Consider the following 9739-nt stretch of genomic DNA (forward strand, 5'->3'; position numbering starts at 1 on the left):
ACGCACGCACACACTCGCCAATGAACTATACCACGGATTATAGACACTGGAAACGATTCGGTTCCCTTTCAGCAGTTTCAGGTACTCTTTAACTCTCTTTTCAAAGTTCTTTTCATCTTTCCCTCACGGTACTTGTTCGCTATCGGTCTCGCATCACCGACACCACTTCATCCATAAATCTATGTCCCGCGACCAAACTACTTAATCGACTCCACTTCTGGTGCTGACAGAGCTGCGCGCTTCAAACTGCAAAGTGTCCGGATAAGGTCCGGATATTGAGAGTGACGATCGGCAAAAATAAATCCGTGGCTATTTTTATAATACATGTAAATTACATGATGTAACTAGCCGAGCGCCGTCGCTTTGCGGCGGTGGGTCCGTGGTGGGTCTCAGGTGTGTAGACCACCCGCCTCCGCTTCGCTCCGGCGGGGGGGCTGAATTTTTTCTAATTTATCATGAAAATTTCAAAAGATGAAATGTCACTGTAAAACCGTGTTGTATTTAGGGTGAGGCCACATTATCACCCATGAAAGCCGCTGGCCTCCGCTTCGCTCCGGCAAGTCGAAGTTCTCTTCGTTTGTTAATGAAACAACGTGGAAAATACCCGTAGCTCGTACCGCTTAATGGCTAAGCGTTATTGCTTTGGTTTCGTACTCGCTCATACCCCCCCTACCCCCTCTTTCGTAGCTGCTAGCTATTTTGTGCTCTCAAGGGTTTACGTGAGCTCCACAGGTTTGTGGTCCATAATCATTCATGGTTCATGGCGTCCCATCACCAGTACCCTCGCCGATGGGTACTTTTCAGTAGCTGTGTTGATCTGTCGCACATGTATCGTGCGTTCCTGGTGTGAATTCATCGACCGCGTTATTTTGCTATGTGCAATCGCGGTGTTGCTATGCTAACCATGCTATTGCGAACTAAAAGCGTAAATCTGTCGACCATGGTATCAGGTCGTGCAATTGTGTTCCCTCGCGCTCTCCTGAAGCGTTTCCCCGTGAGTCCGACGTCCGCACTATCATATTGTACTGTAATAGCGTCCCCCGTGGCTCGGTGAGCTCAGTTCTTTACGGGTATCGTGCTCCGTGGCTCCGTTATTTCTCGTCTATAGCTTCCGTGACTGCGCGTTTTCCCATGCTTTATTAGTTGGGTCACCGTCCATACTATCGTGTTTTTCTTGTGGTGTCGAGATTTGTCTGTCGTCCGTTCCATCGTAGGCTACCGTAGTATCGCTCTCCGTGGCTCCGTGAGCTCCGGTTCTACCCTAGTATCGTATTTCAATGCTCTGTAATCTCCCGTTAATGTTCTTCCGCGAAATCATGCTTGGTTCGTCGACCTTGCTCCGTGGTCCACCGTGGTGCAACGGAATAATCCTTTTTTCGTGCGTTGTCACAGCTACGGGCTGTTTGTGGGTTCTTCCGTGGTCTGTACACCCGTCATACTCTTTTCCTCCCCATTTTTCAGGGTTGCACGCCCTTCCGTGGTTGGTGCATTTCAGAATCGTTTGGTGCCTTCATTGATTTAGTCCTCTGTCATTGTCCGTGACCATTCGTGCTTCGTGCCGTTTCTTCTATTCCTTCATGTAGATAGTGTTCCACCGTGTTTCGTGCTCTAGCTTAATCACGTACCTCCGCGCTAATTTAGTCACAGCTCCTGCTTCCAGCCTTGACGGTACGCTACGTATCGTGTTGGAAAAAGGGCACATGTTCTAATGGTCACACACTACGCGCGCAAATACAAAGAAAGACGATGTTTTTCGCGGCGGTGGAGTGGGGGTGTATGGTGGGAGGCCACTAAACACTTTTTTAGTAGTTAATATTAGTAATATAGCTGTGTAATTTTAACTAACGCTGGTATCATATAACTATCATGTGTAATCCTACAACAAATGATTGCAAGCAAATATTTAATTAAAAGAAATAAAATTGTACTCAACTTAACAATCTTGTAAATTAAACTACTATAAAATTACTTCGAAGCTTAAAACATATTTTTAAAAAAAGTACTGAAAGGACCTTTCAAGACTCTTAATGGGCCACCGGAGCCCACAATTGCTATTAACAGCTTGTGTAACCATACATTGCGTGTGTGCTGATCGGCGCGGCCTACTAATGCTAACTAACGCGTACACAGGCAGCGCCCTTTGAGTGAAGTGGCGCTCAGAGCTTGAAATGGGGGCAAAATAAACTTGAAGCGGTGCATTTAATTACGACAAATGTGAGCGCCACATAATGTCAGCTAAGCCCGTTACGGCTGCCTTCACTGCGCTCAGCAGCCAGTAGAAGGCATGTATTAGCGCTACCCTCGAACGGACTAACATACTTACAAATCGCTACATACGTTGCGTGGGGTTCCCGTTTGGCACTTGTCCCGCAATCGCACGCGCCCTTCGTGTCGCCGCCGCTCCGCTTTTTGAAATGGGGCGTAAAGAAAAAAAGCACAAATATAATTAGCCAATCAGCTGGCCGAAAAAGTATTCAGTAGTATTAATTTTTAAAATATGACTCAATTTCAGCCAGTGACCGGGGCCGCCTTCGCTTCACTTGACAGCTTTTTGTCCAGTGAGAGGTGCGAAATTGTGTTACGGGCCGAGTCACCGACAGACAGACACGTTAGTAAAGTAGTGTTTTGGACTAGTACCCTGGGCGCCTGCTCCGCGAGAACAAGGGCATGGTTTGTTGGTGTAAACAGAAACGACCACCTCTGCTGCGCTGGAATAGGCTATGATTCCTTACTCAAAGCAAAGCTACATATAATATATATTCCGTGTTCGACTACATTTGCTTCAAAGGCCACTGTACACATGCTCACATGTTCTGCCTCACCAACCACCTATCTCTTGCTTTTCCCGAAGTCAGTTCTGACAGCATCACATATAGCTATGCATATCTAGTACCTGGTTACTATAGTTGGATAGGCGTATAAAAGATCTAGCTCAGCTGAATATTGTTGATCGTCATGGCAAAGGTAGACATGACTCTAATTGGTTACAAAGGTGAAGGTTTCTTCGCTACCACCAGGGTTTAAAGTGATCTGCAAGATGAGCTTCATTTTACCCTGGAAGATAAATGTCTTAATTCTCAATTGAGTACACCTTATAGTCACCCGCGACTTAACCGAGCTCTCAGCTCTTCCATTATGGACATGGAGCGGAGGGTACACCTTATAGTCACTCGCAACTTAACCGAGCTCTTAGCTCTTCCATTATGGACATGGAGGTAGCGTATAGTACTGCGTACAGTACCACGCACACCTGGTCAGCACTACCGCACACGTCCCACGTCTATGTAGACAGCAACTTATTTTTCGCGCGTACTGCTCACTCAATACTATGTTTCCAATTGCGAGCGCTTTAGTGTGATATACGCTATGAGCGTTGGTGGTACATATAGCATGATTTAGCTTGTGTCCAAATGAGTGAGTGTACTTGCCGTCTACGGCAACGCGTATGTAGATAGGGACGGCCAGCTTGCAGAGGCACATAGTAGATACCGTGCGCTAATAATAAGATGAAACGCGCTACGCTCTGTGGGTGCTTTAACACTATTGACAGCTCCATAGTCAGTTTACCGTGTTTGCGGCTCCAAGCCTCGCACCGTCAGCCAGTATACTAAATACAAAGATAGGTAGGAAAATGGGAGCCTAAAATAGTATATTTACCAACTACTTGCTATTCTGCAGCTCCTTTTGCTCGATGTACTTGGCGTTTCGAACGGTCAGCTTGCGAGTGCGGCTGTGTCTCTTTTTCTTCTTAGGGTACCAGTCAGGGCCCATCGCCTTCTTGACGTTTGACAGGCTTTCCTGCCGGCGCACTTCGGTCGAATCAGGTGGGGGGGGGCTTTACCTCCCAGAACTCAACCGCTTTTGGGCCGTTCTCGCAGGCCATTCAGCGCCGCGCGATGTCCCGCCCGCTGATTGTACGGAATGCGTAGCCGCACTGCTGCTTTCCGTAGCGTTTCCGCAGCGCGCCCGGGAATCCGTCGAAGACCGCTGCGGGTTCAGCAGAAGCGGGTCAATCTTTACCTTGCATTGCTTGTACATAGGACCCACCATTTTGCAAACTGTGAGTAAGCTAACAAAAGTTTTGTTTTAACCCATTTATGTGCGTCAAAAGATTAGCTAATAGCACGGTAATATAAGACTAATATTTATTATGAAGCAAAATGTTAAAACGTTTTATTATATTACTTTTTTGCTTTGCTTTAATAATAATATAATCAGATTTCCAAACAAATACATACTTTACATGCAGTAAAAGTTACTAAAACAATTATCAACCGTGCGCGCATGCATTCGTCGGGTGCGGTGCACGGGAGCAGATAGCGCAATGACTGTAAAGCCGTGCGCTTTCATTGCACGGTGGCAGTGGTGAGTGCCAGGTAAAGTAAAGTAAGAAACATATTCGCAAAGTCCCTACAAAAACGCTGGTTAGTGAGCCCGATTTGATGTACATAGGACAGGTTTTGCGTAGCTAAATGTAAATATCGAATTGTCAGCACTAAGCGCTTATGTGTATGCTTCCAACCGATGCGTTTCGTGATCGGCAGAAATGTTTACCTCACGTTTAATCGCGAAGGCGAGAGGCGGTCTGATCGTGCGACAGATCCAGTCAGTGTCGCAGGTCGGCAGGTATTGCCCAATCAGGGTGCGAGCTAATTGTGTGACGCTTTTGGATATATTTGTAATTCTCGCATAGCTAGGTCGAGTCAGAAAGATAGGCGCGGTCGGTAAGATGAAACGAATCTGTATTAGCCAGGCCAAGTGTGGCCGCAGATCAAAGCAGGAAGACAGGGAGTGCGACGGACGGATTGGCGGACAGACAGACAGATAGACAGACAGACAGACAGACACACAGACACACACACACACACAGACACACACACACACGCAATACAAGGTTTGGTGGCGGTAACCAGCGCTCTGGGCGCTCCCGTGCGGAGGGATGCCGGAAAACTTTAGAGAGTTCAAGATCTCCTGCTCATTCATATTTGCATCCGCGACCCCTTCGAGGCTGTCCACCGAGAGATACCCCTTCGTTTCACCTGACAGCCGTTCCGCAACCATTTCGTTGATACGCCGAGCACTTGCATTTGTGGGGGCTAGTTTGGCTCGCTCAACGAAGTATTTATCGGGTAAATTCTCAGTATCAATGCCCGGATACACCGCATCTATGAGTGCACTGACGTTGCGGACGCGTCGGTCTTCTTCAACTTCGTCCAAGTCTCGCTCGTGTTCTTCATCCACCGGAGGGAGTAACCTGAAACTTGGGTAAGGTCCCACACGTCTTCTTCATCAGAGGTCATTTGTTGTACCCGTCGTTCTGGAATGATACACATGTCGAGTGGAAGGCATACGTCGCCATCACCGATCTCATGGCTGACCGGATAATGTCCCCAATTTGAAGTAAAACCCCAGAGAATTCCGCTAGCTCAGCCGCACTGGCCGCGTCTGGGGCGGTGCGGACACGCATGTTCTCGGTCAGCCGCACTTGACGCAGATACTCCCATAGCGAGGAAGACTTAAAAAAGCTTGAATTGTCTCCGCACGCGTAGCATCCTTTCGTACAGGTAGAATTGGACGGTGATCACCGCTGAACATCATTACCTTTCCGCCGAACGACTCCACCTTGTTCTTCATAATATCTCGAAGCGACCAGTAAACAGCCTCAAAGCAAGCTTGGTTCAGCATCGGCGCTTCGTCCCAATTGATCAAGCTCGCGCTACAAATCAATTCGGCCTTCTGGCTCTGCCATGAAAGGCTGCACGTCGACGTCTCTGTAAGCATGAGGGGAATCCGAAACGTCGAATGCGCGTTATGACCGCCAGTTAACAGAGTAGCTTCGATTCCACTCGATGCAACCGCGATGGCAACCTTACGTTGCATCCGAACGTGAGCGAAAATTGGCTCGAGTAGAAACGTCTTTCCTGTTCCACCCGGACCATCGAAAAGGAATAGATTCTCCCCTCCAACCGGCCTGCTCACAGCAGCAAGAACTTGGTCAAATATATCCCTCTGGTTGCTGTTCAAGTGGTCCGCCTGCTCCGCAACATGCTCCAGCTCGTTTTGGGGTAGGCGTCGATCTCTTGCTGGACAACATCAACCGACGCTGTATTTGGGTCGTCTACTTGAGCAGATACATCGTCGTAATCGGCTAGCAGAAAAAGGTCGTAGATGTCGAGGGATTTTTGGTTTGAAGCCAAGTAATCAGCAAATGCCTTGTACTCCGCCATTCGAAGACGCGCCTCATCTTCGCGTACATTATGCAGGTCTGTGTCTCTTTCCTCAATGCTTCGTGCATAATCCTATGACATTTCCTTCTTGAACATGTCCCATAGATCTTTGGCATTATTAGACATCGAGTAAACCAAAATGATGCCGAAGCGTTGGCGTAGCTGGTACGGCATCTTGACCTCGGCGGATTCGCGTAAGCAATGTATCCACTCGTCGTCATTTTCCAAATACCCAAGCGCCAACGCTGCTTGCTGATATGTAGGATGCTCAGTACTATCAGCCGTTCGAAGATCCGCTAAGGTCTTAGGCGAGCGTCGGTTACACAGAAGAAGCCACAAGTAGAAGCGTTCCGGGTCCTGCGGAGAAACGTATATTAAGCGTCCCAGGGGCAACGTACTTCTTTTATCTTGTGTTCCGTCCACCTGTACTTTCGCGGCACATCCTTGTACAGTAGATTAGCCGCAGCTTCTGGATTGCACGCGCAAAGCTTTAAAAACTCCGTCAGCGTTGATATGTTCCCGCGGTTAATCGATTTGTGGAGCTGGGGGTGGGGGGGGGCTTGGTCCCGATAAGCAATCATGCTCAATCCTTCCAAATGGATAGGTAGCGTCACAACAAAATGTGTTGATTCTTGTGTTGGATGCCCGAATAGTCGCATGCAAGCTTCTACCGGAGAAATATACCTCCAGCCGATACTGAAGAATTTCGTTCGCCCGAATCTCTTCGCCTCCAATAGTCATGTCCGAGCCCTTGTAGACGTACTTGTAGAGGCCTTGGTCGTGACACAAACCTCGACGTTGATGTGGCAGCTGTACTTCTGCGACAGGATCGGATTGTACGGGACCACCCATTTATTGATGGTCACGTTGTCCCATACGTTCCCCTTATGGCACAAAATTTCATCCCGACGGCGACCACGCTTGTATGCGGGGTGTTTGTCGGGGGTCATCACCGTTTCGCTCGCGAGCGCCTTTGGAAAATTTTTGGAACACCTTCCGTTCTTCGTACACGGGCATTTTGGGCTCTGTTGACCACAGGGTCCATGCAGCATATTGGAAGTCGCCGTATCATACAGCTCGGGGTACTTCTCTTTATCCGGGAGCTCCGCGGACGCCAGCTTATCGACGTCCCCATAGTAGTGGATTCGTCCTTCGGACGTAGGATAAGCAGTATGTGGGCTTATGGAAGACCACGCTTCTAATATTCCACTACATGGACTCGAGCGGCTTGAATCCCCAGCATGCCCTCATCGAGATCCTTGTTAAGAGCTTTTAGTTTCTCCATGAACACGCGATCCACATTGTCCGGTCGGTCGGATGCCTTCTCCCCATGGCGTAAGTTTTCCTTGATCTCAGACCAGTTCGGGTTGCATGTCATCGTAATGAACAGGTTCGGGGCGCCTGTTTGACGGACGATAGCCATGGTATCCAAGGAGCGGTGGTACATGTAGCGAGGACCACCTATAAACTTCGAGGATATGATGATCTTGCATCCAAGCTCACCCGCATCTGGGTCCGCCGACTCCTGCTCCGTATATTCCCACGCCGAGTCCTACGTATGGCTGCCTCGTCGTCAGCTGCTATTCTGTGGATTTAAACGGACTCGCCACGCAACGCGTCCATAAGTCCCTGGAGGGTTTCCAATTGATAGTGAGTTGGTTCTTTTTATGAAGCGCAGGCGTTTTGTTCGCATTGGCACATTGGTCAACGCAGTATGCCGCGTTAGTCGTCCACCGCACAGGATCAGAGAATTACTAACCGTCCGGTCGTAAAGCAGATACGCCTCATATTCCCGAATGGACATTGTTTGCGGGTCACTGTGGCGATCGACGGGATTATTAACGTACGGGATATCGTAAGTCCAGCCATTCTCCTCAAACGGAAAGAGTATAGGGTACTGCAGCGGGTTGTAGGTAACGCTCGTCTCAGAGATGCGCTTGAAATCTTCTGTCGTTTGTAGGATAATATCCCGATGCTCCGCTGAGTTTGTGTCGATCACAACGGCCGCCACCTCTGAAGCAGTTGGGGTGTTATGCGTACCCGGATTCGCTGTTGCCTCACTACTGTTGAGTGGTTGCCCAGGTCTCTTTGATACCGCCCTTCAGGTCATGTCAGCAGTATGCACAGGGTGTCCAAAAACAACCAGTCCCTTACGGGACTCACACAGCTCCGAAATTCTCTAAAACTGTCTATTCTGATGCTATGTTATGTAAGTATACAGGTGCGGGGCTCACTCATGCTCTTAAAGTGTTTTTTTGTCTTGATCTCTTGCTGTCCTTGTACTTGGTCTTGGGCTCCGTGCTCTTGTGAGACGGACTTATGCATTCCTTTCCGCCCCGCCAGAAGAGCTCTCGCAAAATGTGTTTTGATGTGGGTGCTCACACGTTAAGAGCACCTCTCAATTGCGGGACCGTAAAGACTCTTCCGCATGTGGCTGCAACTTCGGTTTGAGCACGCGTCACCCGCTTTTGGAGCGTGGGCACTCGCGGTGGGTCTAGGACCATATGCGCATGCATGGTTGAAGGCCCTCCGTCACACTTACCCCAGCCTGATTGCTATCGCTACCAACCCCCATACAACTGTGGAGTCTCGGGGCAAGCCTCAGACTGTATCCTGAGAGGTCTCTCTTGAATATATAGTAGGGCAGGAAGCCCCACGCCCGTAAAAACATCTAAAACTACCGTGCTGCTATTATACAGCCAGCGCACTTTGTCCTCGCCGCGCCGTCGCTAGGAAACCAATTTTTTGTTTTGAATGAAAATAAATCAGGAAAATATCGCCCAATCAGGCGTGAGTTAATTGTACGGCGTTTTTGCTATTTTGGTAATTTTGGCATAGTTAGGTCGAGTCAGAAAGATAGGCGCGGTCGGTAGGATGGGAGAATTCTGTATTAAATATGCCAGGTGTAGCCATATGAAAAGGTGGGAAAAGGCCTCAAGAAAGGAAAACGACGGATCGATTTACAGACAGACGGACCGACTAGAAGGTTAGAAGCGGGGCGAAGGTGGCAGGAAATACCCTCCTATACATTTTTACCCATCACTAGATCTCAAACCCAGTTGATAAGCTCTTATCGTTATAACAGCCACAGTTAAATGTGTGCTGTACTATCGTAATATAAAAAGAAGAATTGCGAGGGCAAATTCAACTCAAACAGAATGAGGAATTTCCGATGTTAGTCCGCTTTTGGCAATTGAGCACCATACAGCTTAAGCCAGAGCCAGAACCCGTATACAGCTAATGCATTTGTAATACTGACCCTCGTTTCCTACAGGTGCAGCTTTGATGGCTCTCAGTGACCAAGCAGTGTCTTATCACTGTCGTTGCAGCTGCTCTCACTGTGATGGCACATTGATAGTGGCTCTTCCAGCTCGTGGCGAACACGGAACATGCCCCGGAGGCGCTGGTCTCGACGACTACGGTAGCGCTTTTGAGAAGTCTTGCGCTTAGAGGGCATCTCTTCACCAATCGATAGTAAGCGGCCAAGATAGTCGCGGTAAGAGTCGAAATCC

At 48.7% G+C, this 9739-nt stretch overlaps 1 non-coding gene across 1 annotated transcript; it reads right to left on the reverse strand.

Annotated features, from left to right (window-relative positions):
- PITG_33450 lies at positions 1–153 on the reverse strand (the record flags this gene model as incomplete). The annotated part of the gene is made up of 1 exon (XR_009934844.1): positions 1–153. It is a non-coding gene; the product is annotated as a 28S ribosomal RNA (ribosomal RNA).
- Positions 154–9739: the final 9586 nt, after the last annotated feature.

Source organism: Phytophthora infestans, genomic scaffold (genome assembly GCF_000142945.1).
Source record: "Phytophthora infestans T30-4 supercont1.107 genomic scaffold, whole genome shotgun sequence".
Taxonomy (NCBI): domain Eukaryota; phylum Oomycota; class Peronosporomycetes; order Peronosporales; family Peronosporaceae; genus Phytophthora; species Phytophthora infestans.